The sequence below is a fragment of the Rhinatrema bivittatum genome, chromosome 1 (genome assembly GCF_901001135.1).
Source record: "Rhinatrema bivittatum chromosome 1, aRhiBiv1.1, whole genome shotgun sequence".
Taxonomy (NCBI): domain Eukaryota; kingdom Metazoa; phylum Chordata; class Amphibia; order Gymnophiona; family Rhinatrematidae; genus Rhinatrema; species Rhinatrema bivittatum.
This window is the reverse complement of record NC_042615.1, coordinates 186141238-186161060: the sequence shown is the minus strand read 5'-3', so window position 1 is coordinate 186161060 and position 19823 is coordinate 186141238.

Sequence of the window (19823 nt, the reverse complement as noted above, 5' to 3'; positions counted from 1 at the left end):
CTTTTCTTTGCCAGAGGCCCCCCCAAGCTGGCCAAAAGTTCCTTTTGGGCCGAACGAGCGTTCCGGCGCGAACCCGCGGGGAATCACGTGACGCCGCGTCACTCCGACGTGACGCCGACGTCACGTGCTCCTTGCAAAGTTGGTCAGAAATGGCGTCCTGACCCCGCTGGACACCAGGGAGTTGTGGTAAGTCTTGGGGGGGGGGTTTAAGGAGGGTGAGGGGTTTAAATTTTTATTTGCACATATGGACATATACTCAACTCATTGAATTCTGTTTATGTCCATATTGACCGCAAATGGGACCCCCTTTGGACATATGGACATATGAACTTAAACTTTTGCTCTGCACATCCCTAATACCCTCTGGGGTAACCCAGATCTCAAGCTCCCCAGTCCAAAACACACTAAGGGAGCTTAAGTGATGTGAGATAAGATTTTTTTAAGTCATTTATGCCAGTTTGAGATGGCATTCTGCTTATTGGCTATTTCTTGAAATTCACCAGCAAAAGAATATTCAATCTGAAATTCTTGCTCAGACCATCAGAAAGATGACAAATAGTGCCGGGTTTGAAGAAAAGCAAAAAATTATGTGTAAGGTAGCTAAAGACCTTGTTGTAGAGAATCGAAAGAAGAACAAACAGGTTTACCCTCCTCATAAAGATCTATGATGTCGTTCAGACCCAACTTATTCCAGGCACTAAAAATAGCATAGTATTCCATACTGGGTACATAGTCACTCTTCCCCATTAATGGTAGTAACAAGGATTTGTGAATGTTGGCGCTGAGTATTTTTATGGATCCATTTCCAGGCAAGCAGACAAGGATGAAACAAAACATTCTTGGCAGCAAACGTTTGGAGATCAGTGTCCTTGGTATGCAATAAGTACATTGACTAGCATGGAGAAAGCATAGAAGAAAGCAAGCCTTTTCTTACAATAAACATATGAATCTGAGAGCCACTCCCCAATGACACGCAAACAAACAAGCCACATTGCAGTATCTAAGGTCTAGGAAATCTATGCCACCGTTTTCCTTACTACATCGCAATTTAGCTTTCCCTGCCAAATGAAGCCAAGAAAAGTAGATTTAAGAGACAAAAAATCTTTCTGGGCCATCAAACATGGAAGCATCTGTAATTTGTATAATATTTTGAGGATGATCACCTACCTAGAAAAAAGAGAGGGAGTACTTGCCAGGTTCTTGTAGCCTGGTTTGGCCTCTGTTGGAAACAAGATGCTGGGCTTGATAGACCCTTGGTCTGGCCCAGCATAGAATTTTCTTATGTTCTTATGCGTGCCTTCAACTGAGCTTTTATATTTAAAATGCTCTCAGTAACATTAGATGCAAATAAAGCATGCAAGTCCCTCATAATCCATATTCCCAAATCCCAGTACCCAAGCAAAAGGGAGCAGGCCCTCCCAAGTCTCCTGGAGTGAAGGATCAAACGCTAAGGCTTCAGATTTAGTACAAATTTACCTTAAGTCCTGTGCACTTCTGAAATTGTACAAGCAACAAAAAAAGGTTTGGAACACTTATTGTGGGGTAGTCTACAAACAGTAGAATGTCATCTGTGAACAGAGCAATTTTTAAAATCGGGTTCATTTCTTAGCTTTAATGCTAAAGACTCTATCACCAATATAAATAATAAATGGGAGAGGGAACACCACTGTCTAAAATATAGTTCAGAGGAAACTGAGAGGAGAGCGTTCCATATACAAGAATATGAGCACTTAGATTCTTATAAAGCAACTTTAACCACTGAATCATGTCGTCCTTAATACCATACTTTTGCAGGGCCAAGAATATATATATATTACCATGTTAATGAGTCAAATGCTCTTTTAGTATCTATTTATGTATTTATTTATTTGTATGTTTTCTATACCGAAGTATTAGTGTTGGCCTTCACTCAGGTTTACATTGATAACAACATATTACATGAAACATAGGACTTTAACAGGGGTAAATATCTTATATATAAAAACTCTAACATAGGGATTAAATATCAAACTATAACTTTACAGGGATTGGCATTAGAATTTTAACAAAAATATAATATATCATGATAATACTGTGACAGATAGGTAAGAGGGTGCTGTGTTGAGGGATAAAAGGATGGAGAGGTTGATGGAGCTAAGATAGAGATTAAGGATGAGAAGTGCTGCGGGAGGTTGGGGAGATAGATAAGAAGTGGTAGAGTGCTTGTAGGCTTGTTTGAAGAGCCAGGTTTTGAGCAGTTTTTTGAACATGTTGGTATTGTTTTGGAGATGAATATTGGGTGGTAGGGTGTTCCATAGATGTGGACAAGTGATTGAGAACGCTCTTTTTCTGGTAGTAGTCAGTTTTGCTGTAGAGACTGGTGGGATCTCTAGGCGTGCTTTATTAGATGATCTGGTGTTGCATTGAGAGCGGTGAGTTAGAATTATGTTGTTGAGGCAAACGTAATCTGTGTGGTGAATTGAGTTGTGGATGAGTGATAGAGTTTTTTACTCTATTCTTTTTTTTACAGGGAGCCAGTTTAGATCTTTTAATACAGGAGAGATATGGTCTGATCTTTTGTGTCCAATTAGAATTCATGCGATGGCGTTCTGTAATATTCATAGAGGATGTAAGGTTGATTTGGGGAGTCCAATCAGAAGGGAGTTGCATTAGTCAATACTTGAGAAGATCAGTGATTGAAGGATGGTTCTGAAGTTGGATTGGTTTAATAATGGTTTGAGGTGTTTGAGGATTGAAAGTGTGTGGAAGCCTTCTTTTATTTTCATGTTGATGTGTTTTTTGAGGGTGAGTTGTGGGTCGATCCATGTTTCCAGGTCTTTGACGTGTTCTTTTAGTTTGATGGTATTGTTGTCGATGACTAATGAATGGTTCAGGTGATCGCCGAAGTTGTTTCTATCAGCATGCATTCGGTTTTATCTGTGTTGATGCATAGTTTCAGTTGGTTTAGTAGGAGTTTGATGTTGTTGATGGTCGAGGCTGCGGTTTTTAGAGAGTTCTCAGTGGAGCTTGATACTGGGATGATTAGCTGTATGTCGTCAGCATACAGGAAATAGGTGATACCTAGGCTTGAGAGAAGTTGACAGAGTGGTAGTAGGTAGATATTTAATAATGTGGCCGAAAGTGAGGAGCCTTGGGGTACTCCAGTTTCGAGTTTGATGGCATCAGAGGTGTGGTTGTTAATGTTTACCTTGTAGGATCTATTTTGGAGGAAGGATGTGAACCAATCTAGAGTTTTTCCTGTTAGGCCTATTTTGGATAGTCTGGTAATTAGGCTATTGTGATCGACTGTGTCAAATGCAGCCAATAGATCGAGAAGGATGAGCATGAATCTTTGTCCATTGTCAAGCCCTCTGAGGATGGTATTTGATAGATTGGTGAGTAGTGTTTCAGTGCTGTAATTTTTTTCTGAAACCGTGTTGGGTGGGATAAAGGATTTTGTTTGCATCCAGATGATTGTTCAGTTGTTTGAGCGCAGCCTTTTCAGTTAGCATGGCGAGGAAAGAAAGGTTTGAGATAGGTCTGTAGTTGCTTAGGTCATTGAGATTGACGTTCTTTTTCTTTAAGATAGGTTTTATGGTGGCGATTTTTAGTTTGTCCAGTAGTACTCCTTCTTCTAGCGACTTGTTTATGATTGATGTGATGGTTGGGGTGATGGTTTGTGCGATTTCTTTCAGCGTGTGTGTTGGAATGGTGTCAATTTTGTGTCGGGCAGGGTTCAGAGATTTGATTAGTTTCTCTGTTTCGTTCAGTGATATAGGTTCAAATGTAGACCAGGGTGTGATGTCTTTGTGGTTCAGGTGGGAGTTGTTTCTTGTGGTTTGGGTTATTTTTTCTGAAATTTTGCTGATTTTGTCTTTGATGAAGATTGCAAGATCTTGGCTTAGTCTTTTGTTTGGGGGTGTAATATTGTTGTTGTTCACTGTAATTAGGTTGTTTACTAAGCTGAAAAGGGATTTTGGGTTATTTGAGGAGTTTAGGATTTTTTTACTGTAGTATTCCTTCTTTGCTTTGTTTATTACGTTTTTATAGTGTGCAAGCTGAGTACGATATCTTTCGAGTGTTAATTGACATTTGTTTTTTCTCCATTCTTTTTCTTTTCGTCTTAGGTTCACTTTGGTCTCCTTTAGTTGTGGGTTGAACAAGGGGTTGTGGATTTGTTTTTGTGATTTAATTGGTTTTGTCCTTTCCGGGTTTATGGTATTGGCCGTTGTAGTTGTTATTTGGTGCCAGGAATGGGTGGCGTTGGTTATGTTGGAGAGGTCTACGTTTGATAGTCATTTTTCTAGTTCAATCTGGAGTAAGTCTGAAGTGAAGGAAGGTCTGTATTTGAAGGTATGAGTATTGATGGGTTCTAGACTAGGAATTATCACCTGTTTATTAAAATGTTGACTTAATGCCCCAATCAAACAATGAGGGGTAGGTTTTCAAAGGGGTACGCGCGTAGGATACGTGTGTACCCTCCAAAAACCTACCCCAACCACCCCTGCACGCGCCGAGCCTATTTTGCATAGGCTCGACGGCGCGCGCAAGCCCCGGGACGCGCGTAAGTCCCGGGGCTTGCATGAAGAGGCGTACCGGGGGCGTGGCAGTAGTGACGCGGCATTTCGGGGGCATGGCACGGGTGACATGACATTTCGGGGGCGGTGCCATGGGCGTGGTTTGGGCCTGGGGCATTCCAGGGGCGTGGTCATGCCCTACGGAACAGCCCCCGGATCAGGTGATGGCGCACCAGCAGCCCGCTGGCGCGTGCAGATTTACATCTGCCTCCGGCAGGTGTAAATCCTCCGATAAAGGTAGAGGGGGGGTTTAGATAGGGCGGGGGGGGTGGGTTAAGTAGGGGAAGGGAGGGGAAGGTGAGGGGAGGGCAAAAGAAAGTTCCCTCCGAGGCCGCTCCGATTTCAGAGCGGCCTTGGAGGGAACGGAGGCAGGCTGCGCGGCTCGGCACACACAGGCTGCCCAAAATCGGCAGAATTGCGCGCGCCGATCCCGGATTTTAATGGATATGCGCGGCTACGCACTTATCTATTGAAATCCTGCATACTCTTGTTCGCGCCTGGTGTGCGAACAAAAGTACGCGCTCGCACAAAATTCTAAAATCTACCCCTGAATGTTTTAACATCATGGTACCCCTTAATAAATCCCGATTGGTCACCCTTAATCAAACAGGGAATTATGGCATTAAATCTATTAGCCAGCACTGCAGCCAAAATTTTCGTATCAGCATATATCAAAGATATAGACTGGTAGGTCTTGACCTACAAAGGATCTTTACTTTTTTGTTTTGGCAAAACAACTATAAGAACATAAGAAATTGCCATGCTTGGTCAGACCAAGGGTCCATGAAGCCCAGCAACCTGTTTCCAACAGAGGCCAAACCAGGCTACAAGAACCTGGCAATTACCCAAACACCAAGAAGATCTCATGCTATTGATGCAATTAATAGCAGTGGCTATTCCCTAAGTAAACGTGATTAACAGCAGTTAATGGACTTCTCCTCCAAGAACTTATCCAAACCTTTTTTGAACCCAGCTACACTAACTGCACTAACCACATCCTCTGGCAACAAATTCCAGAGCTTAATTGTGCTTTGAGTGAAAAAGAATTTTCTCCAATTAGTCTTAAATCTTGCTAACTACATGAAATGCCCCCTACTCCTTCTATTATCTGAAAGTGCAAATAACCGATTCACATCTACTCGTTCAAGACCTCTCATGATCTTAAAGACCTCTATCACATCCTCCCTCAGCCGTCTCTTCTCCAAGCTGAACAGCCCTAACCTCTTCAGTCTTTCCTCATAGGGGAATTGTTCCATCCCCTTTATCATTTTGGTTGCCCTTCTCTGTACCTTCTCCATCGCAACTATATCTTTTTTGAGATGTGGCGACCAGAATTGTACACAGTATTCAAGGCGCGGTCTCACAGTGGAGCGATACAGAGGCATTATGACATTTTCCATTTTATTAACTATTCCCTATCACAGATTGATCCATATCCGGAAGAATGAGAACATCATTATAGAAACTATAATGTCAGGGCACGAAGCACTGGAAACTTTAAAATCTTAAAAAATTCTGAGCCTAATCCATCAATTCTTGCAGCTTTCCCCAACTTTAGACCTTGGATATCTCAGAAGATCTCATCATCCTTGACTGGCTTATTTAACCGAGTGCAGGAGATCACTCCCAGACCCCCGCTGGACCACCAGGGACTTTTTGCAAGTCTTGGGGGGCCCTCCTGACCCCCACAAGACTTGCCAAAAGTTCAGCGGGGATCCGGAAGCGACCTCCTGCACTCCGGCTGTCGGATGCCAGTATTCAAAATGGTGCCGATCGCCTTTCCCCTCACCATGTCACAGGGGCCGACGGTTGGCCATGGCAAAATGAGAGCTAGTGGAGGGATGAGCATGGTGAGCAGGCCCGGTCGTGGCACCCACGCGGCTGGGACGTGCAACACTACATTTGTCTAAAATGTGGTAAGTGTAAAACCTATATATGTCATGAAGTAAGATGTTAAGTCTTGTTAGAATCTTAAAAAAGAATTTTAAGTTCAATGTATTTAAGTAAAATGATTACTATATAAAAAAGATTGTTTAATTAAATGTATTTCAATAAAATAATTCTCTATTTGAATTACTATAAAAAATTTTTTAAAGATTAGACAATGAATTACCTCTGATCAATGAGTTTGGACCTAGTATGGTCTTAAACTTCCCTTTGGTTGTTATTTCAGTTCAAACAAAAAAAAAAATATTTACTTGTGTCATTTATTCATTTGTTTCCCATTAAAATCAAATAGGGAAGCAATGCATGTGTTTTGTGCTCAAAAATTGAAGATTTCTATTCAGGTTTAGTGAAACTTACAAGAAAACATCAAAAGGAAGAACACAACAAGACATCAAGAGTGGGCAAAGTTGCACTAAGAGGGGCCTCAATAGCCTAAGGCACTGTCACGGGGCAAATCAGAATGAACATTATCATGAACAGACCAAGGCACCATGAGAGGAGCAAAGGAGTGCCAATAGTCCAAGAACATCCCAAGACACCAAAAGTGGGATAAAGGGCACCAACAGTGGCATGAACAGACCAAGGCACCATAATAAGGGTAAAACAGCCACCCACAGTGGCAAGAACATCCCAAGGCTCCAAATGAGGACAAAGAGCACCAATAGAAGTGGTACGAAGACTCCAAGGCACCAACAATGGTAATAAAATCCAAAGGAACAGTGAGAGGGATACGAGGGAGCTCTGTCTGTGATTACTAAAGGTTGTTTCAGTTGATTTGGCTAGATAGGTAAATGAGTGGGTATCCCCTTCCTTCCTCACCACTTCAAGCTTGTCCATCTGAAGCTGTATGTTTGGACAAAGAGGATGACCTTCTCCAACAGAATGAGTACCTTTCTTCAGTCAAGTTTATAGCTGTAGCTGCACACCCTTGCTAGAACCTCCAAGTTGCCACAACAGGGGAAAATCATCATAAACAGTGACCTTGTAACTACAAGCCACACTTTCAGGCTCGGATGGATAAGAATGCACCCAAATTTTATTAACAGAGTTTTTCTGACAATTTACACAATATAAAGTTAGAATTTTAACAATTTTCCTGCTTAATTATTCCAGCATAAGTAAGTAAAGCTGGTAATGTCACTGCAAACAACAGAAGTTGCACTTCCTCTTCCTCACTGGACAAAAGCCACAGTATAAATATTATTATGTGAATTTAATAACTTTTATGTTCCTCCTCTTACTTTATAGGTGTAAAAATTGTCAGCTCCTTCCTCAATTGTTTGTTGGAAGGGGCTTTTTATCATTAGTCTTTCTAGTTGTTGCCCAATCATTTTCTCTTCTTTTCTAGACAACATTTGAAAGCATGCCATTCTAAGCCTAAAGTGTATAAAAGCAGGGAAAAGAAAGCATAAACCTAATTGCTCCAAATTAATCTCCAGGCCAATTAGCTAGAATTGTAATATATGAATAGGCCAACCCTTAGTGGAACCCTCCACCTCCCATGTTCCCAATTGGTATTCAGCTAACCTTTAGTGGACCCTTCCATTTTCCAGGCTCTCTAATCATGTACAAGCAAATTATAGGCTATTTAAAGCCACCCTTTCCAATAATTATCACTTATGTGGCACCCCTCTGGGTTGGTAACTAGATGTCCCTAGTATCCCATAAACCAGCTAGAAACAATACCACAGTTCAGATTCTCCTCCAAAGGCTGCCTGAGTGGGTAGATCTGTCTTGTATAAGTAGAGATTAGGACAAGAGAAGGCATGGCATTTGAGTAAAGGTTTCCTTTTGTTGAGAGATTTGTGTCATCCCTCCTCTCTTTTGGAGATTGGGCAAGGTGCCTCTCTGTCAGCTACAGACCTTTCCCACTGACAGGTCCAGAGAAAAGGATCGAGGTTGGACTCAGGACAAGGAAGACAGAATTGGAGACCTACCACTGGATCTCCCCCAGGACACAGGTGCAAGCTGGGTAGAAGAAAACAACCTTCAACTCAGGTAGGATTGTTTAATGTTTAATGGGATGCCAAGCAGAGCAGGATTTCCCTCAGACACACTCAGAGAAGGGACTGTTAGGAATCACCCAGGAACCTGAGTCACCAATATGTACACAAAGGACAAAATCCAGCAGTAACTGCAATTTATTTGTGAGCTGGACATTAATTTGTTTTGAAAACAAATCAGTAAACTATTTTATTTTGAACACACAGCTCTGTGTCCTGTTTCATCTGTCCCAGCCAAGCATCATGACAGCACCATTTCAGATAAACAGGTACACATTGATAAAGGAAGCATCTCACCACCTGGGTCACAAGCAAGAGCTTCCCTCCATAGAAAGGACTCACCCCCAGGGTGCCATCAGCAGGAGGTGTCAAGTGGCAATGAAGTCAGCCCCATAGATATAAAAATACTTGTGTGTGCCCTGAAGGATAATGCGCCTTCAAAGAAAAGGGTTACATTTAAAATAGGAATTCACCCAACATTTATTAACAAAGCTGTTTGTACAGCGCTGTGTATGTCGTGTAGTGCTATAGAAATGTTAAGTAGTAGTAGTAGTAGTAGAAATAGTAGTAAAGTCGCTACGACCATCTAGGATTTATATCGCCTGAAGAAATCTGGCAAAATCAAAGTCTTTAGCAGGATATGCTGCTGTGCTACCAGGACCCTTTGCTATGTCTTGTTCTCCGAGCACTTCCTGTTTTCCATTGTGATCTTCTTGGTTTAGACTTCTGTGCTGATGGTTTTGCATGCAGTCATCATAGGCAGAACTTGCCATCATCAATATCTGGCTCATAAGTGGCTGATGTCTGTTGCTATGCCTCTTTCATTGGTTAGTTAATCCATTAATTGGCCTTCCCGATGTCTCATTATGTATGACTGGAGCCTTATGACAATTAGAGGGACACTCTACAATGTCAGCAAGTTGTTAGCAATTGGCCATTTCAAATCTGATTGAATGGCAAGACTATCAATATCAGACTTTAATTGTACTCATGGCCTGTTTACACAAAAGGTCCACAGTTTTATATTTGAAGTTATTTATTTGGACAATGGACATCTTCTCGTGCTGTGCTGAATTTTTGTACCCGTCTCAGTTCTTTCTGACTGCTTCATGCTGGTAAGTCAATCCCTGCTATAATATATTATTTGTGATGTCTAAAACAGTTAAACTCAGATTCATCTTATTGACACATTCCATCCCTCCTCTTCTGTTTCCTGCCATTGCTTCTAACATCTGAGCCAAGAAATGGCTCGAGGTATGTCTCTATCTCACAGGATACATCTGTAAGAACAGAAGTTAATTGCCTATCCCTCTGAAATGGATCCAGTCTAAGTTCAGAAAGACAAAATATAATAATTATTTATTTTCCAGCTTTTATATACAGTACACTCAGCAAAAGCTGACCAGAACAGTGCACAAAACAAAAAAAATATACAATATACAGATATAATAAAATCATTGTTAAAATACTTTAAAAATACAGCTGCACACTCTACATAATATAAAATTAAAAGACAGCCACCTAATTTTAACAACCCCCTGGGAATAACCAGGCTTTTTACCCTTTTCCTAAAGGCCAAATAATTCAACTCAAGCCTGACATCCAGCAGGGCAGAATTCTACAATTCAGGGCCCCTTACAGAGATCACTCTCTTCCTACACCTCTTTAACAGTAGGAATAAGGAAAAGATATCCCTGTGCCAAACGTAATCTCCTATTAGGAACATAGAGCTTAACCAGCTGTTTAAGATATCCTGGCCCAAACCCCTGCTTGAGTTTATACATCAGAACCAAGATCTTAAATTGGATTCATTCCTTATTTAGAAAGCAGTGTCGCTGCATTAACAATGTCATGCACTGAACCGCCGAGGGCTAGAGTAAACCAACCTTGCTGCCATGTTTTGCGTTATCTGCAGTCACTGCAAAACCCTCTCAGAAATACCCCCAAACACCCCATTACAATAAGGAGATCAGCATTTGAATCACCATTCGAAATGCCTCAAAACTCAGCACATTTCTCACTCTCCGCAACTGGTGCAGTTTGAAAACCAGCCTAACCTGGTTAGAAATGTAGAAATAAAAAGACAACTCAAAAGACAACTCTTCATCATACACTACCCCCAAATTCCTCACCTTTGATGAAGACATTACTATCTCTTCTTCAGTCATAAGAACCTCAAAGAAAGGAACATCAGCCTTCCCAGAAACAAAAATCCATTCAGTCCTTTCACCATTTAAAATCAATTTATTTCTCTCAATACAACGGACAATCTTCACTAAACCCTCTTGTGCCTGCAGCAAAGAAAGATTCAAATGTTGTCCCATAGGCCAGAACAATTGCACATCATCTGCATATTTAAACACTTTAAAACCAAATGTTCAAATAAAATAACCAAGGAGCTGTAGAAAAATATTAAAAGTGGGGACAAGGTAGAGCCCTGGGGGACCCCACAATGAAAAAGAAACAAAAAGTATAAGGCCTAAGGTCCCTTATATATTCCTTTACAACCTGAAGCCAGAGAAAGCTCTAAAAAAAAAGGCCCATAGTGATTATCATGTGCAAATCACATCTCAGACCCATGAATATAGCCAAAAATGGGTGATATTTTATTTATTTAGAAAAAATGACATGAGGTGGGTGGCACCTTATAGACTACTCAGATTATTGAGGCATGAGTTTTCGAGGACAGCATGTTGCATCTGATGAAGTGGACTATGTCTTGAAAGCTCAGGCCTCAATAAACTGAGTATATAAGGTGCCACCTGTCTCATGTCATTCTTGCTTCAGCAGACTAACATGGCTATCCCTCTGAATATCTTTATTGAGAGCATTTATAACCTGCAGGTCCAATGGAAACTACCCCCTGAAAGTAACAGAATAGCATCCCTATATTAATAAACAATAAAACTGTCTATATCATAGCTCACTTGTCTCTCCCCTCCTCTAACATATACTGTCTCATGTCATACCTTCTGATGCAGATCCCACACTATTTTAGTTGCCTCTCTCAAGACTACCTCTAGCTTCTTTCTAACCTTTCTGAGAAATGGTCTCTAGAACTGAACCCATTAATTCAGGTGAGTCCTCATTTTTGTCCTGTACATATCAAATTCATGGCTCAACCTACTGGGAAGGCCCTGTGGATACTCACTGACAGCTGGTGGACTGAAGCTGGGAGGAGACTGTTTGGAAGCTTCACCTATACAAGCCCCTTTCCCCTTAGGTTGAGCCCTCTAGTTCTGGAGTCCCATTAGGTCTTAGGCGAGAGTCTCCTAGGTTTTGGCATGAGAGGAGTTGCACGGTTAAGCTTGGGTCTGAGGCAGGTGGCAGATGAGAGTGATCCAAATTCAGTCTGGGGTCAGTGGCAGGCATGAGTGCTCAGAGTTCAGGCATGGGTCAAATCCAGTAGGCAGACCGAGGGAAGGCATTGAAGATACATAGAAGGACTAAGATGGCAGGGCAGGATGGAAGAGGGACACCAGAAGAGACTGGGCAGGAGATATAAGGTAGGGATGTGCAGACAAAAAGTTTATGTTCATAAGTCCATAAGTAGAAAGGGGGGGTCAATTTCGGTCAATATGGACATATGGAGAATTCCATAAGTTGAGTCTATGTCCATACGTGCACCAATTCCCTAAATAAAAATTTAAACCCCTCACCCTCCTTAATCCCCCCCCCAAGACTTACCAAAACTCCCTGGTGGTCCAGCGGAGAGTCAGGACGCCATTTCTGTATTCCTTTGCGAGGAGCACGTGACGTCGGCGTCACGTCAGAGTGACGCGGACGTCACGTGATTCCCCGCGCGTTCGCTCCGGGACCCTCGTTGGACACAACCGGAACTTTTGGCCAGCTTGGGGGGGTCAGGAGGCCCCCCCAAGCTGGCCAAAAGTTCCGGTTGTGACCGGTTGTGTCCCGGAGCGAACGCACGGCGAATCACGTGACGTCCGCGTCACTCCGACGTGACGCGGACATCACGTGATTCCCCACGCGTTCGCTCCGGGAACCTCATTGGACACAACCGGAACTTTTGGCCAGCTTGGGGGGGTCAGGGGGCCCCCCCAAGCTGGCCAAAAGTTCCGGTTGTGTCCGGTTGTGTCCCGGAGCGAACGCGCGGGGAATCACGTGACGTCCGCGTCACTCCGACGTGACGCCGACGTCACGTGCTCCTCTCAAAGGAATATAGAAATGGCGTCCTGACTCTCTGCTGGACCACCAGGGAGTTTTGGTAAGTCTTGGGGGGGGGGGATTAAGGAGGGTAAGTGGTTTAAATTTTTATTTAGGATCAACAATCGCGATTTCCAACGTAGTCAACATAGCTATGTTGAATAAGTTGCAAATCCGATCGTTTTCGCCTCATCACTTTTTTTAGTTAAAAAAAAAATTACGTTGCGTTTTACATATGCGTTGAAAATGAATGCACACCCCTAATATAAGGCAGGCTAGGCTGAAGAGATGAGGCAGTCTTGACTGGAGAGACAAGGCAGACTTGGCTGGAGAGAGCTGGAACAGGAAGGCAGGAATGAAGCAGCAACTTACTTACTCTACAAGGGACTATAGGTGACCAGTTGCTGAGGGAGTGGAGGATTCCAGAGCTCTTTCTTAGAACAGCCAGGGTGATGTCATCAAGGGGCACTGCAGCCCCTTTCCCATCACAGACCCTTTAAGAAGGGTCTGTGTGCACACACCTAAGGGATTCCAGAGCTGAGCAGGGGTAGCCGCATCAGGGATGAGTGCTGTGGCTCATGGAGCGTACTTGTGAGCTGTGTAAACATAGCAGTACAGGGATATTATCACCTCTTTTTTCCATCCTGTTATGCCTCTCTCTCGGCAACCCAGTATTCATCTGGCTCCAGCCACCACTTTGGTACACTGTTTTGCTACCTTGGGATCAAAACACACTATCATCCCCAGGTCTTTTTCCTGGCTGCTAAATATCAGCTTCTTTCCAACCAACTCATACAGCTCCTTAAATTTGATTGTAAAACTTGATTTTCTTATTCAACCTATTAATCTTTACTGGATAACACTAATACTTTTAGTTTGTACTTCAAATACCTATTAAAAATCTTTGCTAGTTCCCAAATTTTACCTTACCTTATCTATATTATTTTAGGGAATCAGTGATAATTTAACAAAATGTATTTTATTCGATGTAACAATTGTAGTGTTTATGTCCCAAGGCCTATCATTTGGAGAATCAAAAGATGGCCCTTTTGCCTTCAGCTGTCTGCAATTAAAATGGAGCTGCTTCATTAAGGGAGGAATTGTCCAGGTTCCAGTTAACCTCCCCTTCCTTGAACAATCCAGTATCTCTCGCCCATCTTTCACAGAGGTTACAGAATCCCAGGAAAAAATGGTTTACAGTGGGCTCTGGGAGAGCAAGACATGTGACAAACAGACACCCACCTTCCCCAACATTACAGCATCCTGTGCATCAACCCCCACATCCAGATTTCAAAAACCCAGGAGCAAGTGGATAACAGTGGGCTCTGGCAGAATAAGGCCTGCGATGAAGAGACACACTCTCCCCAAAGTTACCCCTACATAATATATTTTCTGCATTGGAGAATGAAGAAACCTCAGCAATAGATTTTGAAGTGATTTCTAAAAGTGGTGTCACCCAGTGCACCCAAAAGCCCTTCAACAGACTCAAATGTCATAAAAGAAAGCTGCTTCTGCTGGGAGACTCAATCATCAGAGGAACCAATTTCAGAGCACATTTTGATGGTGACATAACAGTTAAATGCCTTCCAGGATCCTCAGCTAGTAGAAATGCAAACCAGATAGTCCAAGTTATTGAAGAAGAAAGTAGGAACTTTGATATCAGTGTTATCATCCATCTAGGGATCAATGACCTCAATAGAAATGGATTCCATGAAGTACAAAAAGATTTCCAACATCAAGGAAAGACAATAAGACACACTGCAAAGACTATTGCCTTTTCGGAAGTATTAGCTTTTTAATGGAAAGGGAAATGAGAAGCTATGCCATATAGATAACTTCAATTCCTGGCTCAAAACCTGATGTGCAGAAAGTGGTTTTCAATACATTGGAGGCTGGGGTCAAGTAGGGAGCTGTAAAAGGCTATATGGTAAGGATGGCCTACATTTGTCTGTAGCAGGAAGGAGGATGTTAAGTGAGAAATTCAGATCATATATTATCAGACATTTAAACTAAAGAATGGGGGTGGCAGGAGATGGCTAACTGACATTACCCCCAAGCAATACAGAAAGTGGGAGGAGAAAATAACAAAATCAATTAGCTCAAAAAATCAGAAAAGCTGTCTAGGAAGTGCAACAAATCAAGGGAGAAAAATTGAAAAGCTATGACTACAAATGCTCACAGTTTGGGCAACAAAATCCGAGACCTGCAGGCTCTAATGATGGAGGCAGATTTGGACATTGTAGCAGTTACGGAGACATGGTTCAAGGATTCTCATGTTTGGGATATGGCCATACCAGGCTATAACTTGTTAAGGAAGGACAGAGAGGTCAGAAAAGGGGGAGGAGTAGCTCTTTATGTCAAAAACAATATCCAAGCTAGGTCCCATCACCAGAACATGGTGATGGGACCTGGTCTCAGCCGTACCTCAACATCAGACATGGGGCCTAGGCCTCTACCTTGGCCTCAACAGTGGGGACAAAGAATCATCTGTGATCTCATGTCAGACACAGGCCTAGGCCTTGGATCTAGGTGTTGGGCCTTCTCCTGGGACAAGGGGAGAAAGGACCCAGCCTCAGGCTGGGCCTCGGCATCAGGCGTAGACCTATACCCAGGCTTGAATCTCAAGGAATAGGACCTTTTCTAAGCCAGGTAACAGTGTCAGGCCTGGCCTCAGTTACTAGGACTCGGCCTCGACTAGTACCCAGCATTGGGCATGGGCATAAACTCAGGCCCAGGCCTTGGTGACTAGGACTGGGCCTCTGAACCAGGTCTAGAAGTTAAGCCAGGGCCTGAGCAACCAGGACCCAGGCATGGGTTGGCCCCATTGTTGCTCCAAAACTGATGCCTGGGCCTTGGCCCTGGGGACAAGAATAGGCCAAGGCCTGGTCCTGCTGGAGGCTTCCTTTTTGTTCTTTGGGTTTTTTTTAACAGAAAATATATGAATATACAAAACATTTTCACTATATTCTTCTTAGGCTATTTTTATTCTGTATCATGCATACGAACCTAAAATGGTCTCAATTGTTAAGTTTCTGCATTCATTCAAATAGAATGACATCCCTATTTGAATTCAGATACTATTTTTGTCTCCACCACCTCCAATGTGAGGCTGTTCAATGCATCCACTATCATCTCTGTAAAGAAATGTTTCTAAAGATTACTCCTGATTCTACCCCATCATGCCATGAATCCTCATTCTAGAGCCTCCTTTCCACTGAAAAAAGTTCAGTTTCTGTGCATGGAAATCTTGGAGCTATTTAAATGTATCTATCATATCTCCCCTATCTCATCTTTCCTCTAGGGTATACATGTTTAGATCTTTATGTCCATTAACCATTTTAGTAGCTACCTTCTGGACTGACCCCAACTGTTTTATATCCTTTTCAATGTGCGGTCTCCAGAAATGTAAATAGTATTCCAAATGAGGTCTCACCAGGGACTTATATGGGGCAATATCTCCTCCTTTTTTCTGCTGACCATTCCTCAAAGAATGCAGCCAAATATCTTTCTGACTTTTTCTCTCTCTTTATCTTCCTTTTGGCCACCTTAATGTGGCACCCCTACGGGTTGCCCGCTAGATGTCACTGTGACCCTGCTTAGAAACTTGCATCTATGAGCCTTCTATCACTTTCAGCCCCTCCCAACATGGTGGGCTTGGATTGGACATTGCATCCTATTTAGAGTAGCCATTTTAGTAATTCTTGGAGTTATTTTGATTTAGATCCAGAGCAGTGATGATACAGAATTTGCACTCTCCGATGAGGCCTCTCATCCTCATCAGGAATTATATTTTTAAGAAGTGCCTCTCTATGAATACCCTTCCAGAGGGTTGTCCTGTTTTTAGTTGCAGTGAGATAGATTTTTCCTTGATTCCCTCTGGGGCAAAAGGGCTCTCAATCCATAGACTTGAAGACCTGTGAGCCCATTGTACACCCTAGGAGAGGCAAGCACCAGAGACAGATCCTCTGTGTGAAATTTTGATGGACAAGATGGCTCTGCCCAGATACAAAAACAAGAGCTAAAGACCTGTGAGCCTTTATTTATACTTTAGATGGGGCAAGCACCAAAGACAGGAGTCACTGAGAGATTTTCAGAGAGCAAGTATTCAGATTTTGTTTTGTGGAGAGGTTTTTGACTCACCCTCTTCACAGGGTTCCAGGGCTGGCATAGTTTGGTTCCTACATTTAGAGACTTTTCTTCCACGAGAAATCAACAGTACCAGCACTGAGAAATAAAAGATCAAGATTCTGGGAGATCTCATTTGGATCTCCACCCCATGGGACCAGGACAGGCTGGGTGATTGTGAATGAACAGGTCTCAGGTAGAACTTTTCCATGTTTGTAGGGAACTCCTCCAATAGGATTCCCGTTTGGCCACTGGAAAAGCTTTTATGCAATTTAAAATCACCATGGGAAACCTTACCCTGATACCTAAGATAAAAAAAAAAGACTCCTACCCAGAAGAGAACACCTCTGTATATCAATCAGCTGTAAATTAATCTTTATGGGAATGGACTTTAAATAAATTGTTAAAGAATCAGTAAACATTTACTTTTACACCCAGTGCCTTATCCTGTTTGGTTGGTCCCAGCATCTCACATCTGTGAGGTGTAGCAGCTAACACCACAGAGAGAGAGAGACATAACACTGCCTGGGCCATAAGCGATGTTGCAGATTTTGGTATCTTCAGCAAAAAGAAAAGCACTTCCCAACAATCCTTCTGCAATGTCACTCACTGTGAGAATGACCGAGCAAGTATGCTGGGCTGGAGCAGAAAACCAAACTGACTCAAGCCATTTCTAATGCTATTTCAAGTTTTATTACAATAATAGAGACATGCGTTGTTTTTGGTGATCGTTTTAGGCTTCGTTTCGGGGCCTCCATGGGAAATTTCGATCACTAACTCCCGATAGTGGGCACTAACGGGTCAAAGCGTGCATTAACGGGAGTTAGCGCACACTAATGGGAATTAGTACGTACTAACCGGAAAAATTCTATTCGTTTTTCGGTTCCCCCGAACATACCGAATTAGACAATTTTGTTGAACTTTTGTTGAAATTTCCAAATTCAGAAAAAACGAACGCACATCTTTATACAATAGCATCAAAGCAATATCACAAAAGACTGCCTTATCGCAGGACAGTGTAGTCAGAAACCTTGAGCAGAGAGGGACAGAAGCTCCTTGCCAATGGAGATGTGGGGGCCTCGATCCCAGATGGGCTCATATTCTTAATTTCCCAGCAGGGTCCAACCCACAGAGCTCTTCCTGTCCAGCAAGGTCCCACCTATAGAGCTCTCTCCCTCTATGAGATTTAAGGTGGACCAGGCTAAATGCCTAATCCCACACAAGTTTAAAGGGAAAAAAGAGGGGTACTTCATTACATACCCTCCCTCCCAGCTTGGACCTGTAAGTCCAAGCATTATTATTCCCTCCTGAATCTCATCCAGGAAAGTTTCACATACCCCTCTCCCCTTTATCTGACCTCCTGCCAACTAGGCTTGGGATTGGGTTCTAGGGTCATACTCAACCCCACCCATTAGGGTTACCTCAGACAGCAGTATTATGACCACCTACTGTGTCCTTCACCCAGTGCATACCCTAGTCCTTTAAATGAGTCCATTGTTAGCGCTTGGTTCCAATGTTGCCTCAGACAGACTCTTTGGTCTTGCTGTGGGACATCATGTAGTGGTTCCTTTGCCACCAGTTGTAGATGCTCTCCAGCATCTGGTGCCTCCTGTCTGGCATTTCTCTCAGTACCCTTGGGCCACTCTACAGTGCCAGTCCCTGGCCCCTCTTAGTGCCACACATTGGTTCCTCTGCTTCGCTCTCACTGGGGGTCTCCATGGCATCTCTTTCTGGGCACTCCATGGTGCCTCTCTCGGGGCTCTCTGTGGCGCCTTCCTCTGGGCTCTCCATAGCTTCTCTTTCTGGGCTCACTGCAGCACATCCATTTCGCTTGTCTTTGCCACTTCCATCTGGCCTCTTGGAAGCACATCTCTCAGGCTTTTTCATGCTGCATCTCGCTGCAGCACCTCCATCTGGTCTCTTTACAGTGCCTCAGTCCTCTTCATTGCCTCAAATAGGCCAATCAGTGCTGCATCCAGCAGTCTATTCTGAATTGTACCTTTCTGGGTAGTGGGGTTTGCCTTTTCCAGGCAAGGCAATGAAGATCCACCATGAGCTTTCTAGTTTCTCCTACTCAGTCACTGCAGAATCATTCTTCTGGAAACCCCATCTGCTCTATTGCACTCTTCTCAGCAGGCTCTCACCACTCAGAGTCTCTTTTGGCTTCAGCCCCATTGTTACTTTCAGATCCCTCTGGAGTGGAGTCTCTCTGAAGGGTCAAGCGCCAGTCATATAATTCAAATGGCGGCTGTGCTTCTTCAGCTTTCAGAAGCCCTAGAGTCTTACCTGGTTTCACCTCTGGCAGACTGGCAGTTTTTCTCAGTTCACTCATTAACATTGTATTCTCTCTAGCAAGTTGTCTTAGCTCCCTCTCCACTTGGGTCATCTGTGCTACAATTTCTTGTACCTCAGCCATCAGCTATAGCCATTTAATTCTCTGTCATAGCTTTTGTTTCCATCTTTCTTTCTGTCAGGAGGACCGTAACTGGTGTCCAGTGCACTTCCCAGACTATCAGTTTTCTTATGGCACTTTTTTGTCCCATTGCATGCTTCTCTGTGGGCTCTTACTAGTCTGGTCTGATGTCAGTTGCTTTGCTACTTCCAGCTTCCTCTGAAGCAGTATCCCTTTTCAGGGTAGAGAAGACAGCTGACTTGGGTAGCTGTGGCACACTCTCTGCTTCCAGGTGTACTGAGTCCAGTCCTGGTTTTACTTTAGCCAGATTGGCAGTTATACATGCCCTGTCTGCCTCCTATTGTCCCCCACTGTTTGTTCAGACACTCTGGTATTTCAGGACATTATCCTGCAGCTGCTTCTACCCTTCTAGGAGGCTCTGCATCAATGCATGCATACCTAGTCCCATCATACTTCCACTCAGCTGAATTTTGGTGCTTAGTGTAAAGCCTGCTTACTGCTGGAGGCTACACCCTGCACACCTACTAGCAGTATCACTTTCTGCTTGGGCCACACCCTGTTCCAGCCCCAGTGCACAAATGATTTTCTCTCTTTCTTCCGTTTTTTTTCCTCTTC